The sequence below is a fragment of the Lepisosteus platostomus genome, chromosome 10 (genome assembly GCF_059453375.1).
Source record: "Lepisosteus platostomus isolate fLepPlt1 chromosome 10, fLepPlt1.hap1, whole genome shotgun sequence".
NCBI lineage: Eukaryota > Metazoa > Chordata > Actinopteri > Semionotiformes > Lepisosteidae > Lepisosteus > Lepisosteus platostomus.
In genome coordinates, this window is record NC_142620.1 from 52,238,442 (window position 1) to 52,253,524 (window position 15,083).

Genomic DNA, 15,083 nt, shown 5'->3' on the forward strand with positions numbered 1-15,083 from the left:
GGCAATTAGCGTGTTTTAAGGAGGAAATTATATTGCCCTTCCAGTGACAGGAGCTACCTCAAGTGTGCTGTAATGCCCACAGCCCTGGGTTCTGATATCTCAGCTCCCCAGGTAGCACAGGCACGGCCTCCGAGTTTCATCTCAGTCAGGATTGGCTCAGCGCCTCAGCGGCCATGACCACAGATAGCCAGCAGAGGGCCCTCTTGCTCCTTACAGCGCAGTGCAGCCTCCGATGCCAACGGAGCAGGCTGAGATTTCCTTGCTGGGTGCTGGATGTTTACAGTTATTTACAGCATGTCTGTGTTCTTCTACCAAAGACGCAGAGCTTAAAGTGTCTGCTTGCTCTGATCTAGATAGCACCCAAGGACAGCACCTTACAACTGTTGGCCCTTATGCGTTAAAATAATAATACAAATGAAATAATAATAATCAGGTGCACGTAGCCCTTTCCATAATTAAACCTCAAATCCCTTAGCAATACATACAAATAAAAATCGTGCTAAAAGTGGAGAGAGGAGCCAGAAATGAGAGAGAGGTAGAGGGAAGGTTCAGGTCTCTGCTAGCGCCCATGCTGCCCTCTTCCATGGCAATGGATTTAATTAAAGAAAGCTGCCAGGACAATAAAGATCTGAAATTCAACTTCTTCTCTCTCTCCCCGTACTCTGAAGCCAAATCTAAAGTAGAAATGATGGAGAGAGGGAATGCAATTCATTTCCATCTTCTTCCTGTTTTTTTTCCTCCGTTTCGTCCCTTTTACTCCTACAGAGAGGGGCTGGTTTTATTATTTTTAAATTTCCTCTCCGTCCCGCTGCCCGTGGGCTCCCTGCCTCTCCTCTCTCCCTCCCTCCTTCTCCCCATCTGGAGAACAAATGAGGCAGAGAGATCTGAGCGCTAGGCTGGGGGCAGCAGTGCCCTCTCTCTGAGCCTATCCCCGACAATCGGCACATTGCCCTGCCCCCCAAACACAACCCAGCCCCCCCAATGTCTCCAGTGGCACAGCTCCTGCCACTGCCACTGTCTTCACTGTGGACCCAGGTAACCCACAGCGCCGTTCTTTACACCACGCATAATATATTCAGAGCAGACAGATTTATATACATACATACAGGATACTTGCCTATACTCAGGAATCAATATTCTCCAAAACAGATCACAGCTGCAAGTACAATGTACAAGAAATGAACAGGGATAAGGAGCTCGGCTTGGGCAGACTCCACCTGACCATGCTGTCACACACAACCCTTCCCCCCTCACTTGCAACTAGGAACAGGAACAGCCCTCGGGCCCCCTCCCAAACTCTGCCGAATGCCGTATGGAAATGGAAAAAGACAACTGACAACGTTTTACAACCGCTGTATACCACCTCTACACCTTTCCACGTAAAGTAACACATGGCACACACCGTATTGGAATTTAACGTGGCTTCGCCATTTTCCCTTTTTTCTTGGCATCCTCGGAACTACATCACTTTCTTTGTGGTAGCCCGGTACCAGGGGGTGCTACGTCTTTCAGATAACTGTGGTACCTTAAGGCGTAGTTAGGTGGTATAAACAATGCAGACACTTAACCACACATAGCCTCCTACTGCCCCCTGTTGGCCAAGATAAACCCCCTTGTCACATCATCCGAGCAGGCTCTCAGTCCTCACCCAGGCTGGTGTGAGTCAGGGAGGCAGGAGTGTTGCCGACTAACTCAGTAACCACCTACCAACATACCCCTCACTGCACTGGCCCGTGGGATGCTGTCTCAGGCCTCCTGACTGCACGCTGGCCAGGGCAGGCATCACGCAGAGCTGCAGATACCCGTGTCCCCGAAAACACAGCAGTCCCTTCCAGCCGGTAGGAGCTGGAACAGAAAGAAATGAGGCCCAGATCCAAGCATGGGAAAGTGTGCTAGTTGTGAGTGTCACGGGGTTCGAGGGCGTGAGAAAGAAAAATCTGCTTTTTTCTGTTCCGTCTAAAAACGAGTCAACCCAGCCCACCACGGTAGTCTAATAGCAGGTTGGTCTAAATTGTTGTGGATCTTCTCTCGAATCCCTATTTAAAAAAAAAACACTACTTAATTATCTTGTAAGAGGAATGAAAACAAGAAACAAGAACAATTAATTATATGTAAATAACCGGGATGAATCAGAAGACGATTAGGGCCAGCCTCAAGTCCAAGTGCTGCTACAACTCCAGCAACGTGCACAGCAACCCGTCCTAGTTAAGGCGCCGGTCCTCTGGTATTTCCTTTCCTTGCCACAAACACATATATGTCCCCCACCGTCTTTAAAAACAAATGTTTAAATTGAATTCTAACAGCAAGCTTAATTAAGACACGCAGTGGGGTTTGACTGTGGCTGCCGGAGAGGTAATTGAGGGGCCGTTCCTCTTTGCTGCTGAGGCACACAGGTCCGTGGCTCCGGCGCTGGGATTGTGCTGGGAGGAGGGGGGGGGGCACCTCCAGATCCGGATCTCCCAGCTGTCAGGCCACAGAAAGGCACGGGAAGACAGGGCAGGGCTTTGAGCAGCAGCTCAGCCGCCAGCCGCAGAGCAGGAAACCTCACCTCCGCTGGAATTCCTAATTAACCTCTAATGCATTCCCCCATCACCTGCAACAAAAGGAAAATCAGTTCATTTGTTATAACATTACAGCGGCTGGGAGGGTGTCATTGATTATATAAAAAGGGTAGGCCTTAAAAATGAGATGTGAATGAGGAAATAATGTGACTTAATGGTTCACAAATTAACCTCGTGTGCTCTCTTAACGGTACTTTAGGGCATTAACAAATACTATTGTAGCTCACAGATAATAAGTCCAGAACAAGCACCTATAAACAAAAGGCCTGCATTACTTGCCATGGCAGTAATTATGCTGGAAATCTATCTAAATGTCTCAGGGCCAGGAATTTATTTGCAGCGTGTTTATTACCTGTCAAAAAAAATGGAAAACAGAGGAGAACGGGCAAAGAGGGAAAATTATGTTATTAAACAAGGAATCGTATTTGAATCGTAAGGGTAAACAAAATTAAACTGTAAACACTGCAAGGCTCGGTGCGCAGAACTGCTCGTTTCTTGTACTGTATTGTATTTATTATTATCATGATTATTTAACAGCTATCATTCACTTTAAATAGGAATATTTGAAAGGCTCCTCGGTTCGGTGCGGTATGTTGTCTGACCTCCTCAGTCTGTGTGGCCTGCTGTCCTGCCTTTACGATGTCTCCATGGACACCTGGTCATCCTGAGAAAAACAGGGGGCTCCTGCCGCACTCCATGCTGAAGCTCGCAGTCCATCGTACAGCAAATCCTTTTCTCTGTGGTCAACTTTCATACATCAGGGGAATCACTTCTACTCATGTGGTGAATCTTTCAAATGAAAACCGACAGCATCACTTTCCGCATTAAAGATGAGATGGATAGATATCCAAGACACTGGCCAAAATACTAGGAATCCCTCCCCAGTCCAATGAACAGACTGTAAGTGTCAGGCATAGGCGGCTTTATGGACCCTCCCTGACCGAAAGAATCTCTGCAACTGAGGTTCAGTGAGCAGGGGCTGAGCCAGTGGAAACGCTGTTCAATCCCACATCCAGTTCCCCCAGAACAGCCTCTTCTGAAGCTGAGCCTGCTGGGGGCAGGGGGAGAGATTGAGCTGCAAATAGTTTCAAACCTCGCAGAATTCGAATGCACTTGTTCAGCCTGATTTTACTGCCTGCAAGGGCCTGACATAAAAGTTGGTCAGAAATGTGGTCATTTGGCGTAAAAATCTCGAAGAATTCGGCCGCAGAGTCCAGCCAGCCAGACGAATGGGTCATTTTCTTCATATATTTGTATGTTATTTATTATATATTTCTATAATAATGTATTTAATATTCAGTCAGTTTCAAAGCATGTCATACATTATTTCACAACCCACATATTTCTGATCATATATTTATGAAACTAAAAAAAGTCACAAAAATCATTCCATAAATACACCATTTAACAGCATCAAATTTAAAGATGCTAGTCCACTGCTAGAAAGTCCTGCCCATCCATATAACTAGCTAGACAGACGACTGAAATGTGTAAAACTGAAAATAACAGATCTTCAAAGTTGTCACTCTCGTACTACTGGAGAAGACAATGTGTTTTGTAGCTCTAACAAGAGGGGGAAAAGAACTCCAAAGAGTTTCAAACAGAAACTCCAACAAACAAAAAAAAAAGGCATCTCGTCATTCTGTCAATCACAGAGGAAAGCCCAGGCCCTGAGCGATCAGTCTCCCAGACAGACATCACGGAGCCGGGCCCTGCTGACGAGAGGTGCTTTCTGCTGCACTACGTGTCCTCGCTGCCGTCGTGCCCTCTGCACCCCAGATTGTGAATCAGTTGTGCTTCCCTTGCTTAAATGGTTTGGAAAATAGTGAGAAGTCTGAAATCGGGGCCGTAATAACTCTGCACAACCTCCCTGCGAGAGGTGGCATCCTCTGACTCAGCGTTGCCAAGGAAGCCTTGTGCAGGCTCCTCTGCACTCCAAGGGGACAGAATGATAGAGGAAGGGGCCAGGCTGGAGGTGGGCTACAACTTTGCTGGGGACACTGAATAATACATGACAAATAAAACCATACCAGCAGTTCTCCTCACTCTCCCCAGCACACAGACAGTGCACCACAGGTGAGTCTGTGTGGACGAAGCGTTCTCCAGCTCTGCCCCATAGCATTTTCTCGCCCAGTGCATCAGCACCATGCGTCAGGCCACTGCAGTACAGCCCTACACAACAGGGAGCGACACGTTTGATTGGCATTTTCTGAGCTCTTGGGCTCCAATCTGAGTATCTAGCTAAAACAGCCTGTCAGTCAAAGCACTGTCTAAGCTCAGTTTAAAGTGGTGCCTCACCACAGTATATTCCAGATGTCAGGGGGTACTAGGCATGCAATTGGTTCAGCACTGCCAGTAACATATTCCAAACTCCCACATCTCTTTGTGTAAAGAAGTGCCCCAGATTCCCAGTTTTTCACCTTGTTTCTGTTTGTGTCCTCTGGTCCGTGGTTCACAGCTAGTTCTGAAGAAGTCCACAGGGGTGACCGTGTCTTGGCCTTTCAGGGTTTTGAATGCCAAGATTAGGTCCTCTCGCAGTCTCTGTTCTAGATGAAAAGATTCACATCTGGCCTGATAGTGTAACATGTGTTGAAGCCCAGGTCTCTTTTCCAGAGACTGATTCCAGAGCAGAAATTCCTTGTTTGGTAAATGTCACCAGAATGAATCACAATATTCTAAATTCATATTTAGTATTTAGTACAGTTTTCATTATGATTTTATTATAACAATCCACAGATTTAAATTCTACACTTTTAACTATGTATCTGGGTGCTTTTTATGATTGCTTCTCCAAATTGTCTAGAAGATCAATGTATTAACATAAGAGATTATGTATTAACATTAACAGTAGCAGCGATCCCAGTACAGTCCCTGTGGTACTCCAGTAATCGCATCCCTCCAATTATTTAATTCCATTTATTCACCCCGTATCTGTGCTCTCTGTTTCTATCCATTAACCAGTTCTCAATCCAAGCATGTGGCACTACTGTGCATGCCTATAACCTGCATTTTGAAAACTAATCTTTTATGAGGAAATTTATCCAAAGCCTTCTGAAAAATTACCATTATCATATGCTCTTTATTCAGTGCGGCTTTTATTTGTTCAAAGGCATAAACAAAAACTACATTTTCTAGATCCATGTTGACTATCCCCTAGGTATCCCGTACTGCCCTACAGATGATCCACTCTAGATTAGATCTAATTCCTGTTTCAACTATTGTTATGTCTACTTACCAGAAGTAAGACGTATTAGTCTTTAATGGAGGTTCCAAAGAAAGAAACGTTCTGCGTGGCGGGGAATTGGACCACCTAGAGAAAACCCATGCTAGCATGGTGGGGCATCATGCAGACTCCACACAGAAAGTCCCCAGGACTGTAGAGGCGTGAAGCCACACCGTCATTCTGCCCCTGAGTTATGTAATGAATACAGTACCAAAGACAAATGGGATGATGTGGGTGGTGGAAGACAAGAAGACAGACCGCCCTAACTCTCTCTCTCTCTCAGTGCCAATGTGCCAGACACTCCACAGTGCCGTGCCACGCTACACCCCTGACTCGGGCCCTGGGGGAGGCAGGGGGTGTGTGGCAGAGAGCAGGGCAAAGGATACATGTGATTAGCTCTCCCTACACACACACTGTAGCTCACAGCCCGAGCCCTAATATCGTGCCAACACTGATTAAGAATGATACAGCGCATCCTCATTGTCAAACACTATTCAGCCAACACAAACCTGAGTTAGAGGAGTACTTGTCATAGAGGAATGTGTCTTTGATTTCTATTACGCCTTTCCAGTAATTGCTGTCATCACTGGCAGGTTATTATTACAGCTGAATAGAGTTTCAGTAATTACTTTTCGCATAGATTCCAATGCCATTGAGATTGAAGAATATTCTGACAATCTGAATAGTTTGGGCATTTAAAAAAAAAACTCGGGGTAAAAAATAGAATTTGTTCTTTTCATTTTCTATTTATCTATTTTTACATTTTCTGTTTTCTTCAGATTTTCTCATTATTTCCTGCCGGACAGCCAAGCACTGTGCCCATTCCTCTGTTGAAGACAGGGAATTAGCCTGCTGCTAGAGTTCTGATTTGTGATTTGTGATGCTGGGCTTTGCTGAGGGTTTCTTGATCCAAGGTATTTCCAGGAGCTGTGTAGAGAGAAAAATGAGAAGAAGCATTTAGAGCACGTGTGCACTCTCTTTGTAAGCTCAGTATTTAATTTAATAGCAATTTAATTTTTATTATATCAGAATACGTGTAGGTCAAAAATATACATACAGATTTGACAGCCTGCTACAGAAAACCCTACAAGCTACTGCTGAAGCCAGTGGGTGTGTGTGCATATGCATACATTAAAAAATGTGAATTTCTAGGTCTGAAAATCAAAATCTGTGCAGTTCATACTGTTTGCTTGCATTATGTAATTGCTCTGGCAACGTTACTAATTTTAGTCATGCCAACAAGGCGCCCTTGAATTTTGAGTTTGAATCTGAATTTGAAAAGGATTCTAAGCATAAATTATATTTCCAGAGCAGACATTTAGTCATGTTTCTTCAACAGGAATGGGGCGCAGAAAGAGGGAAATTGTGCCACAGTCGGTCTTGAGCTGTGTTATACTGTATGTACACTTCTGGAAAGGAGACACCTGTAAAGTAGTTGCTTTTACTTCATTACAGAGGCTATCTGGGTGCTAATAAACGTCTTGTTGGGGAAAGAGGAAAGGTATGTATTGTTTATTACTGATCATGGAATAAAAGTAGTCAGTGCAAGAAAATCAATAATAAATAATCAGCGCCACACGTACTGTACAGGTGTCTTCTATTGTATTTCTAAAGGAAATTTACAGTATCTTCTAGACTCTTCTAGTAATCCAAACCCATCCATTTAGGGTACTTTTCATTTTTCTCACTATTTTATCATTTGTTGTGAAGCCTGTTTACAAGAGGATCTGATGGCTGGAATATCTTCTGCAAAGATGGCTTCCTGCATTTCATTTTAATTCGTGTTGGCTGATGGAAATTTTACTTTTTTTTTTTTGCCAGCAGAACATACTGACTGCTGGTGTGGGTAAGCTAAAGTCAAGCTAGCTAACACGTTTACTCTCTAATTGGGGGGAGCGCGCGGCTATGGAAATGCCTTTATTAGATCAAACAGTGTAGGTGTTTTCAGAATTGAAAGAGAACAATTTAGATGTTATAGTATAAGGTGACAAAAAAAGGAGAGACTCGTAATCCTACACCAGGAGAGACGGAGCTCGCTGCAGCATCGCCAGCGCACAGACAGCGAGGGTGAGACACCACAGCTGCCAGGAAGAGACGAGTTCAATTCCAGTTTGCTGTCGGATTTAAGATGGTATTTGTTTAAATGAAAAAGTTAACTTAGCTCGGATTAGGAGGCTAAAAATTTTAATATCTCTAAATGTCAAGCGCAGGATTCCAGAAAAGAAAGTTTAGCTCCTATCACAACGCTTGAATATTTACAGAAGACGATTAGACTTGGTGAAGAAGAGGGGGGAAATGATTTTTGTTTTTAAAAAGCGCCCCTGCGTGCAGAATGTGCGTACCTCTCTTACTGCAGAAAACTAATGAGGGGCGCTTATTAAAAATGAGTTTTCGTCAGATTTGCGGGGGAAAAAAAACTGCAGGACGGGCAAAGGCCGCCTAAGCACGACGCAGCTTCAGGTTATCTTGCAGATGAAACTGGCGACTGCTCCGTGTGGGGATCCCCTGCGCTTCTGAAGATCCGGAGCAATGCGGCAGGGCACTCGGACAGGGCAAAGCACCATCGTGACTTCCTCCAGCTACCCAGCAGGTGACGCTAGCACTGGCCATTAACAGGTAGCCTACCGCCCTCCCCCTGGAGCACACGAAGAGAGAACTAAAAGCGGCCCGTCCCTTCACGTGGTTCACACACACACACGTCACTCACCGTTTTGGTAATAACCCTTTCTAAATAAAAATAAGCAAAGAAAAATAAACAACAACAACAACAACAAATACTAAATCAATGGGATTAATGATCTTCTGAAACCGAAGGAAAAGCAGAAGAATAATATAATTAACCTACGTCTGAATGCAATCCCCTTTAATGGTATTCAACAACCGAACAGAGAGCGACTCAATAATGTAACAATCGAAATTAAGGCGCTTTTACTAAAAGTGCGATGCATGAAAATCCAGGGTCACCCAGAGTGTAAAGGAGAACCCCAAGACGGCTGGGTGGGGGGGTAGAATTAGGACCGCCCTCTAGTGGCCCTGCTGCAACACTGACACTCTAATTTCTCATCAGATAAACAGGTTTTGAAACGGTCACTGAGGCACAATGCAAATCTCTGTGGAAGTGTCAGTAGATTAACAGCAGCGCACGTGGCTGTCGGAAATCCTCACTGGCTGTGCTTTGACCTCCATCTTTGAAAGACCAGTGCTGCCCCCCAAAGGAAGGCCAAGCATATCGATATGCTATCATTGGGGCACATGTACAGACTGGGAGAGATGGCATCCGGGACTGAAATCAGGAAGCACATCTTTACACAAAGGGTTGTAGGGGTCTGTCACAAACCGCCCACACCTGATGTTGAAGCAGTGACTCCTAACGGCATGAGCGAAGTGGGCCACGTGTCCTCTTCTTGTTTGTAATCTTTCTTATGCTCTTACTTTCCCCTCGTTCTGTTTTTACCCCATCACAGTGCTGTTTTGGCACAGCACGGTTCAAGGAAATGTGAGATCTGGCTTTTTTTCACAGCAGTGTTTGTACTGACCCTAACCTAGCCCTCACTTTAAAAAATCACACCTTACGAGCACTGCGTACCAAAACTCGCTTTAATAACCTTCTACAAAACCTCAGCCGGTGATAAACTGATGCCTAATGGGATAGCTCTCAAGCCTTCGTGCGGACAGCTGACTCCAAAGTGAGAGCCAATGTCCTGGCTTTCAAAGTCCCTGAACAACAGGCAGAGACAGAGAAATGGCAGAGGAGGGAGAAGGGTCAGAGGCCCCCGGACATTACATGGGGAAGGGGAGAAATGTCCTGATGTGGAGAGAGCAAGGTGTTTTTCATTGTGCACTAGTGGGACTCTCAGTCCTGTCCTTCATCTGCTCACAGGCTGTCTCTCTGGCCTGTGCTTAGTGTGTCAGTCCGATACCTCGAGATCTGTGTGGCTGTTGGCTAGCAGTGATCAGGGCGGTTTACTAGAGTAGGGGTGTAACCCTGGCGTCCTGGCCAAATTTTCCATTGGCCCTTACCAATCATGGCCTCCTAATAATCCTCCTCTATGAATTGGCTACATTACTCTGCTCTCCTCCCCACTGAGAGCTGATGTGTGGTGAGCATTCTGGCGCACTATGGCTGCCGTCGCATCATCCAGGTGGGGCTGCACACTGGTGGTGGTGGAGGGGATCCCCATTACCTGTAAAGCGCTTTGAGTGGAGTGTCCAGAAAAGCGCTATATAAGTGTAAGCAATTATTATTATAATTATAATAATTAACATCCTGAAACAGAAGGGCTGCGGGCGTCCCAGCTCCCGACAACTCACTGAGAATCCCAGCACGGAATGACAGTCCCAGATACTAGACTCCTATTCCACAGCAGCTGAAGCCGTTCCAGCTTTTACCTGCTGCTGGCTTTTACACACAATCCCACACCTGGTGCTAGATAATTGCTACCTTGTCTTGTGTAATTATGCGCCGGCAGATGTAAAGTTCGCACGTTTGCTTCTCTGCCTCTCTAGTTAAAAGGTCATGAGAGCCTGCTGCTTGTAAATGTGAAACAGATCAGACCTGCTATGCAATGGGATTCTAGCCTTCTTGCAGAAAGCAGCGCCTGAGTTCTTCACACAGTGCTGCTTCCTCCAGACCATCTTTCCATTTAATATTTCAGATCTCGGTTTTATAAAGTGTTTGTCTAGGGCTGGTGATCTTCAGCCAGAAATCCACAAATAGGAATAACTTAAGCAGAGTTTTTTTTTTCCTGAGATAAAACCGATGAAGGAAAAAAAAATGGGGTGAAGATTTCTTTTCGGCATGCCGGGGATATTTATGGAGCCCTGGGTGCTGTTAAAACATCTGTAACACACATGGATTCTGCAGATTGCTTATTACAAGGAGCTCCACGTCATTTGCTTTGCAATAATATAGTTATCATTGGTCAAACAGAACAAAAGGGCAATAACACATTCAGAGAATAATAAATCCAGTTATTTTCCAGATAGGTAGACAGCTTCTTTTTTCTTTTTAATAAAACCATTCATGAGTCAACACCAATCTACCTTTGTATGGGAATAACAGCTTTTTTTTCTCCCTCTCTCTCACCAGCACTTTAGAATTATAGACTTATTGTAATACCTATGCAAAGTGTATTGCCTTTTATGAGTCCTGGGCATGTGGCACAAAGGTAAATTTAGCTCTTTCAATGGGTTGAAAAGAAGCAATCTTTTACATGACAAATCCAACATTACCATGTGTAAACCTCATTTATAATGCAATAGCACGCCGTTTCCAGCTCATTAACTGATGGAAACCCACGTGCAAATTTCAGGGGGGGACTGCAGATTCACAGATTCGCATCTATAGGAAAGTACAGCAACCCCCTACCCCCGCCTCCTCCCTAACACACACACACCCTTACACCTCTCAGCTGCTTCAGAGTAATTCAGAAAATGGTTCAAGGCTGAACATCCATCCATTTGCTAATCTCTTTATCCAACACAAGGTCACGGGGGAGCTGGAGCCTATCCCAGCCAGCAACGGGTACAAGACACAGACACAGCACACACTCCAACCAGGCCCAGTGTACCCAGAGGACAGTTCACTTCCCAGTAGGTCTTTGGACCCCGGGACGAAATCAGAGCTCCCAGTGAAAACCCACGCAAACACTGGGAGAACATGCAAACTCCACACAGACAACATAATAATAATTAATAATAATTCCTTGCACTTTTCTGGACACTCCACTCAAAGCACTTTACAGATAATGGAGACTCCCCCTCCACCAATGTGCAGCCCCACCTGGGTGATGCGACAGCGGCCGTAGTGCGCCAGTATACTCCCCACACACCAGCTCTCAGTGGGGAGCAGAACAGAGTGATGAAACAAATTCAGAGATGGGGATTATTAGGAGGCCATGATTGGTAAAGGCCAAATTTGGCCAGGACAACCAGGGTTACACCCCTACTCTTTTAGAAAAAAATGCCCTTGGATTTTCAATGTCCACAGAAAGTCAGGATGTCGATTTTACTTTTACATCTCATCCAAAGGACGGCGCCTGTTTACAGCATGGCATCCCCATCACTATACTGGGGCATTAGGACCAACACAGACCGCAGGGTGAGCACCCCCTGCTGGCCACACTAACACTTCCAGCAGCAGCCTTAGCTTTCTCAGGAGTCTCCCATCCAGGTACTGGCCAGGCTCACACCTGCTGAGCTCCAGTGGGCTGCCACTGATTGCCAGCATTGTTTCAGTGCTAAACACTGGGCTGCCCCTTTGAGCCAGAACAGTTGAATATCAATTTTAATAATCAGCTCTCAGTAGCCCAGAGAACTGAAGAGATGTGTTCATTGAACTTTTAAAATTATTATGGTCTATTGTTAAGATTTGGTATTATTAGTCATATATTTATGATACTACAGCCAATGTTTATTCAATATAATAAAAATAACAATTTAACAATAATACACTGAGCAGAAATTGAGATTTGAAATCTTGAAATCATTAAACATGTTTTATAACTTTTGTTACTGTCAGCAATGAAAACAACAATTACTGGAAACAGAAATTAAGTGGGAAATATTATTTTTTCTCTCTTCTTTGGCGTGGGTGATGGGGACTGCCTTTCAGAGTGTAGGTCACCAGTCAGTACAATAATACCGTCCGCTGACAAACTGTTCTGAGGCTTTTTTCATGTTTTCAGATTCAATTCATTTCTATAGTTTTCTGTTTCCCATGTGCATTTTCCCTTTTTTGGGCTTTTTATTATTAAAATAAACCGTGAGGTTAAAACAGCTGCGCTTAATGTGCTTTTTGAAATGCCTGATTGCTCAGAATACCCATACTGTAGATCCCCTTGCCTCTCGCTCAGCTCTTGTGCTCTCTTAGGGTGGCTCTGTCATCTTCCCTGATTCCTCAACGACACCATGTGTACAAGGACTACCTGGACAGCCACAGAGTCTGTGAGCTTTCCTTCACACCGAGGTCACAACTGAGCACAGACGTTGCTAATTAGACTTTTTTCTTGATCAATGTCGAGGGCTAAAGAGATGAAACCCATTAACTGTTATTTAAGCAAACGATTAATTCAATTAAGCGTTCAATGAAGTGATGGAGCTCACTAGATTTTTATTGAACACGTCAGCTTAAATAAATGTTCCAAAACCTGTAGTCACCCAGAACAAGGTTGGAAAGCCCCAATCTATACTGTGTACACAGTACAAAACCGCACACCTCCATGCCAAAACCATAAGGACTGCGCTGTCCCGTTGGTTTCACTCAGTGTTCTTCCTCATGTATTCAAATCTCATGTAGGACACTGTGTACACGTTTGGTCACCGCATTATAAAAGACACATTGCTGCTGTGAAATCAGTCCAGAGATGAGTGATCAGATGAATTCCAGGGCTCAAAGGAATGTTTCACACTGACAGGCTGGAAGAACTTAACTTTTTTTATTGCCGCACAGAGAAGCCTGCTTGTGAGGGGACCTTGCACAAGTATTCAAAACCCCTCCAAAGCCCTGACAGAGTCAAAACCACGGACGTTCCTCAGAGTGAACAGTGAAGCACAAACCACATGACACAGGTACAGGAAACTACAGGGAGGAGACGCTGCTTTACACAGAGGGGTGTGGGAGTCTGGCACAAGCTGCCCCACGGTGTCGCTGAAGTCGATACCCTGGCTTCCTGTAAGAAATCACCCCCTCTGATTGGTTAGCTACTATCAGCCAATCAGTTTGCAAGCATTCTGAAGCTTGTGACTTCCTTGTCTCAAAACCTGACGGAAAACGCGCCGAGTCGCAGGGGCTCTGGCTGGCCGTGTGACAGCAGGGCTGCCGCGGTGATCATGCACCCGAGCGTCAGCTTCCTGAGCAGCCCAGGCTGAAAGTGAGAAGGACGGTCCCGGTCCATGCTCCCACACAGCCTGCTGCCCCAAGTCGAAGAGAACCCCCCCCACCCCCCCACCATCACCTATTGTGCTCCGGTACAAGGAAGGCTGCATTTTGGGATGGGCCGCCCCCCCTCCAAAAAAAAGCAGGAGTCACAGCAAATTCCACTAAATCTTCGCCTCTAGGTGCAGTCTCCTCTTCTCCAGTTAGAAGATTACCTGCAGCTCAGGAAAATCTCATAAAGGAGGCCTCCTCACACAGAGCCGGCTCTCTGATTAAGGTCTGCAGCCAGTCTATACTCTGTGCCAGATAAGACCAGATGAAAGGGAACTCGGGGAATTATGTCTCTTTCCCTCGTTCCGCCTTTTTTTTTTCCCCTCCAGGAATTCCATTTTCCCCCCGGAACACGTCAAGGGTTCTGCCAGCCTCAGACTGTGGCTCAGTCCCACCCAGCTGGGCGGAGGGAGTGGAGGGGGAGGGCGGAGGGACGGCTTCTTAAAAAATAAAAAGACTTACCACGCCGTAATGAACCAGCTGTGCGCAGTCCAGGCCGGCCAGGGCATGCGTCACCCTCCACACTCCTGCCGCTGGTGAACCTGACAAAGGAAGGATCCGGTCGGAGCTCTCCCTGCGGGTGAAAACGACGTAGAACAGGCACAGATTAGGCAGACGAGGAGAGGAAACGAAAAGCACAACACACATATGACCATTTTTTTGGGGTAAAAGTCTAGTTCACGGTAAGTCAAAGCCAAATGGTGCTGCCTGTGATTCCCCTGTCAGGGTTCTTGTTATCTTACCTAAGATTATTGGTGATTTCCTCTGTAAAAATCAGTAAAATCTCCCACCCCCCCACCTCGTCCCTGTGTAGCCAAGTGCAGACAAGGCTGTTTCTAGAAGCATTTCTGTCATCTTTCAACCCGTCTCTGAAAGGCTGGCGGAACGCGGAACCTGACGCAGGGCTGTGGAAGAGGGGCTGCTGGGAAGCTCTGGCCTCCGTGTGAACCCTGGCAGGTGGGCGGAGGCTGTGTGCCGAGGAGCGGCGAGCTGGCACAGGGGTCAGTGCCCTGCGGCCCTGGGCTGACGCTGGCCCCTGTGCTTCTGCTCCCACGCTGGGAGGGCCAAGGCGCTTGTCAGTGGCGGTTTTCCGGTTTTCTCCCTGTAATTCCTCCCACCGCGACGGCTGCCTCGGAGCTGTTAGCAACCCACAGGAAAAACCCCACCGGCCCGACCCTGCAGGCTCCGATTGACTGGCCCAGGGAGCCATTTGCAAAACTGGCCTCACCCCTCTCTGCAATCCTCTGCAATCGCAGTCGCTAGCGGACCTAGAGCCTTACAGCGGCGCTCTCTAGCCAGCCACAGGACAGCCTCTTACAAAAAAATAATTATACGCCCGGAATTAAAAGCAACAAAGTTTTCCACGGTCTGG

General features: G+C 46.1%; 1 long non-coding RNA gene across 1 annotated transcript; it reads right to left on the minus strand.

The window, feature by feature from the left end:
• Positions 1-6,501: 6,501 nt before the first annotated feature.
• On the minus strand, positions 6,502-14,486 carry LOC148653996 (uncharacterized). The gene is made up of 3 exons (XR_015924906.1): positions 14,455-14,486; positions 14,174-14,285; positions 6,502-6,711 (listed from the first exon to the last, which is right to left on the minus strand). It is a non-coding gene; the product is annotated as an uncharacterized LOC148653996 (long non-coding RNA).
• Between the last annotated feature and the right edge of the window lie 597 nt (positions 14,487-15,083).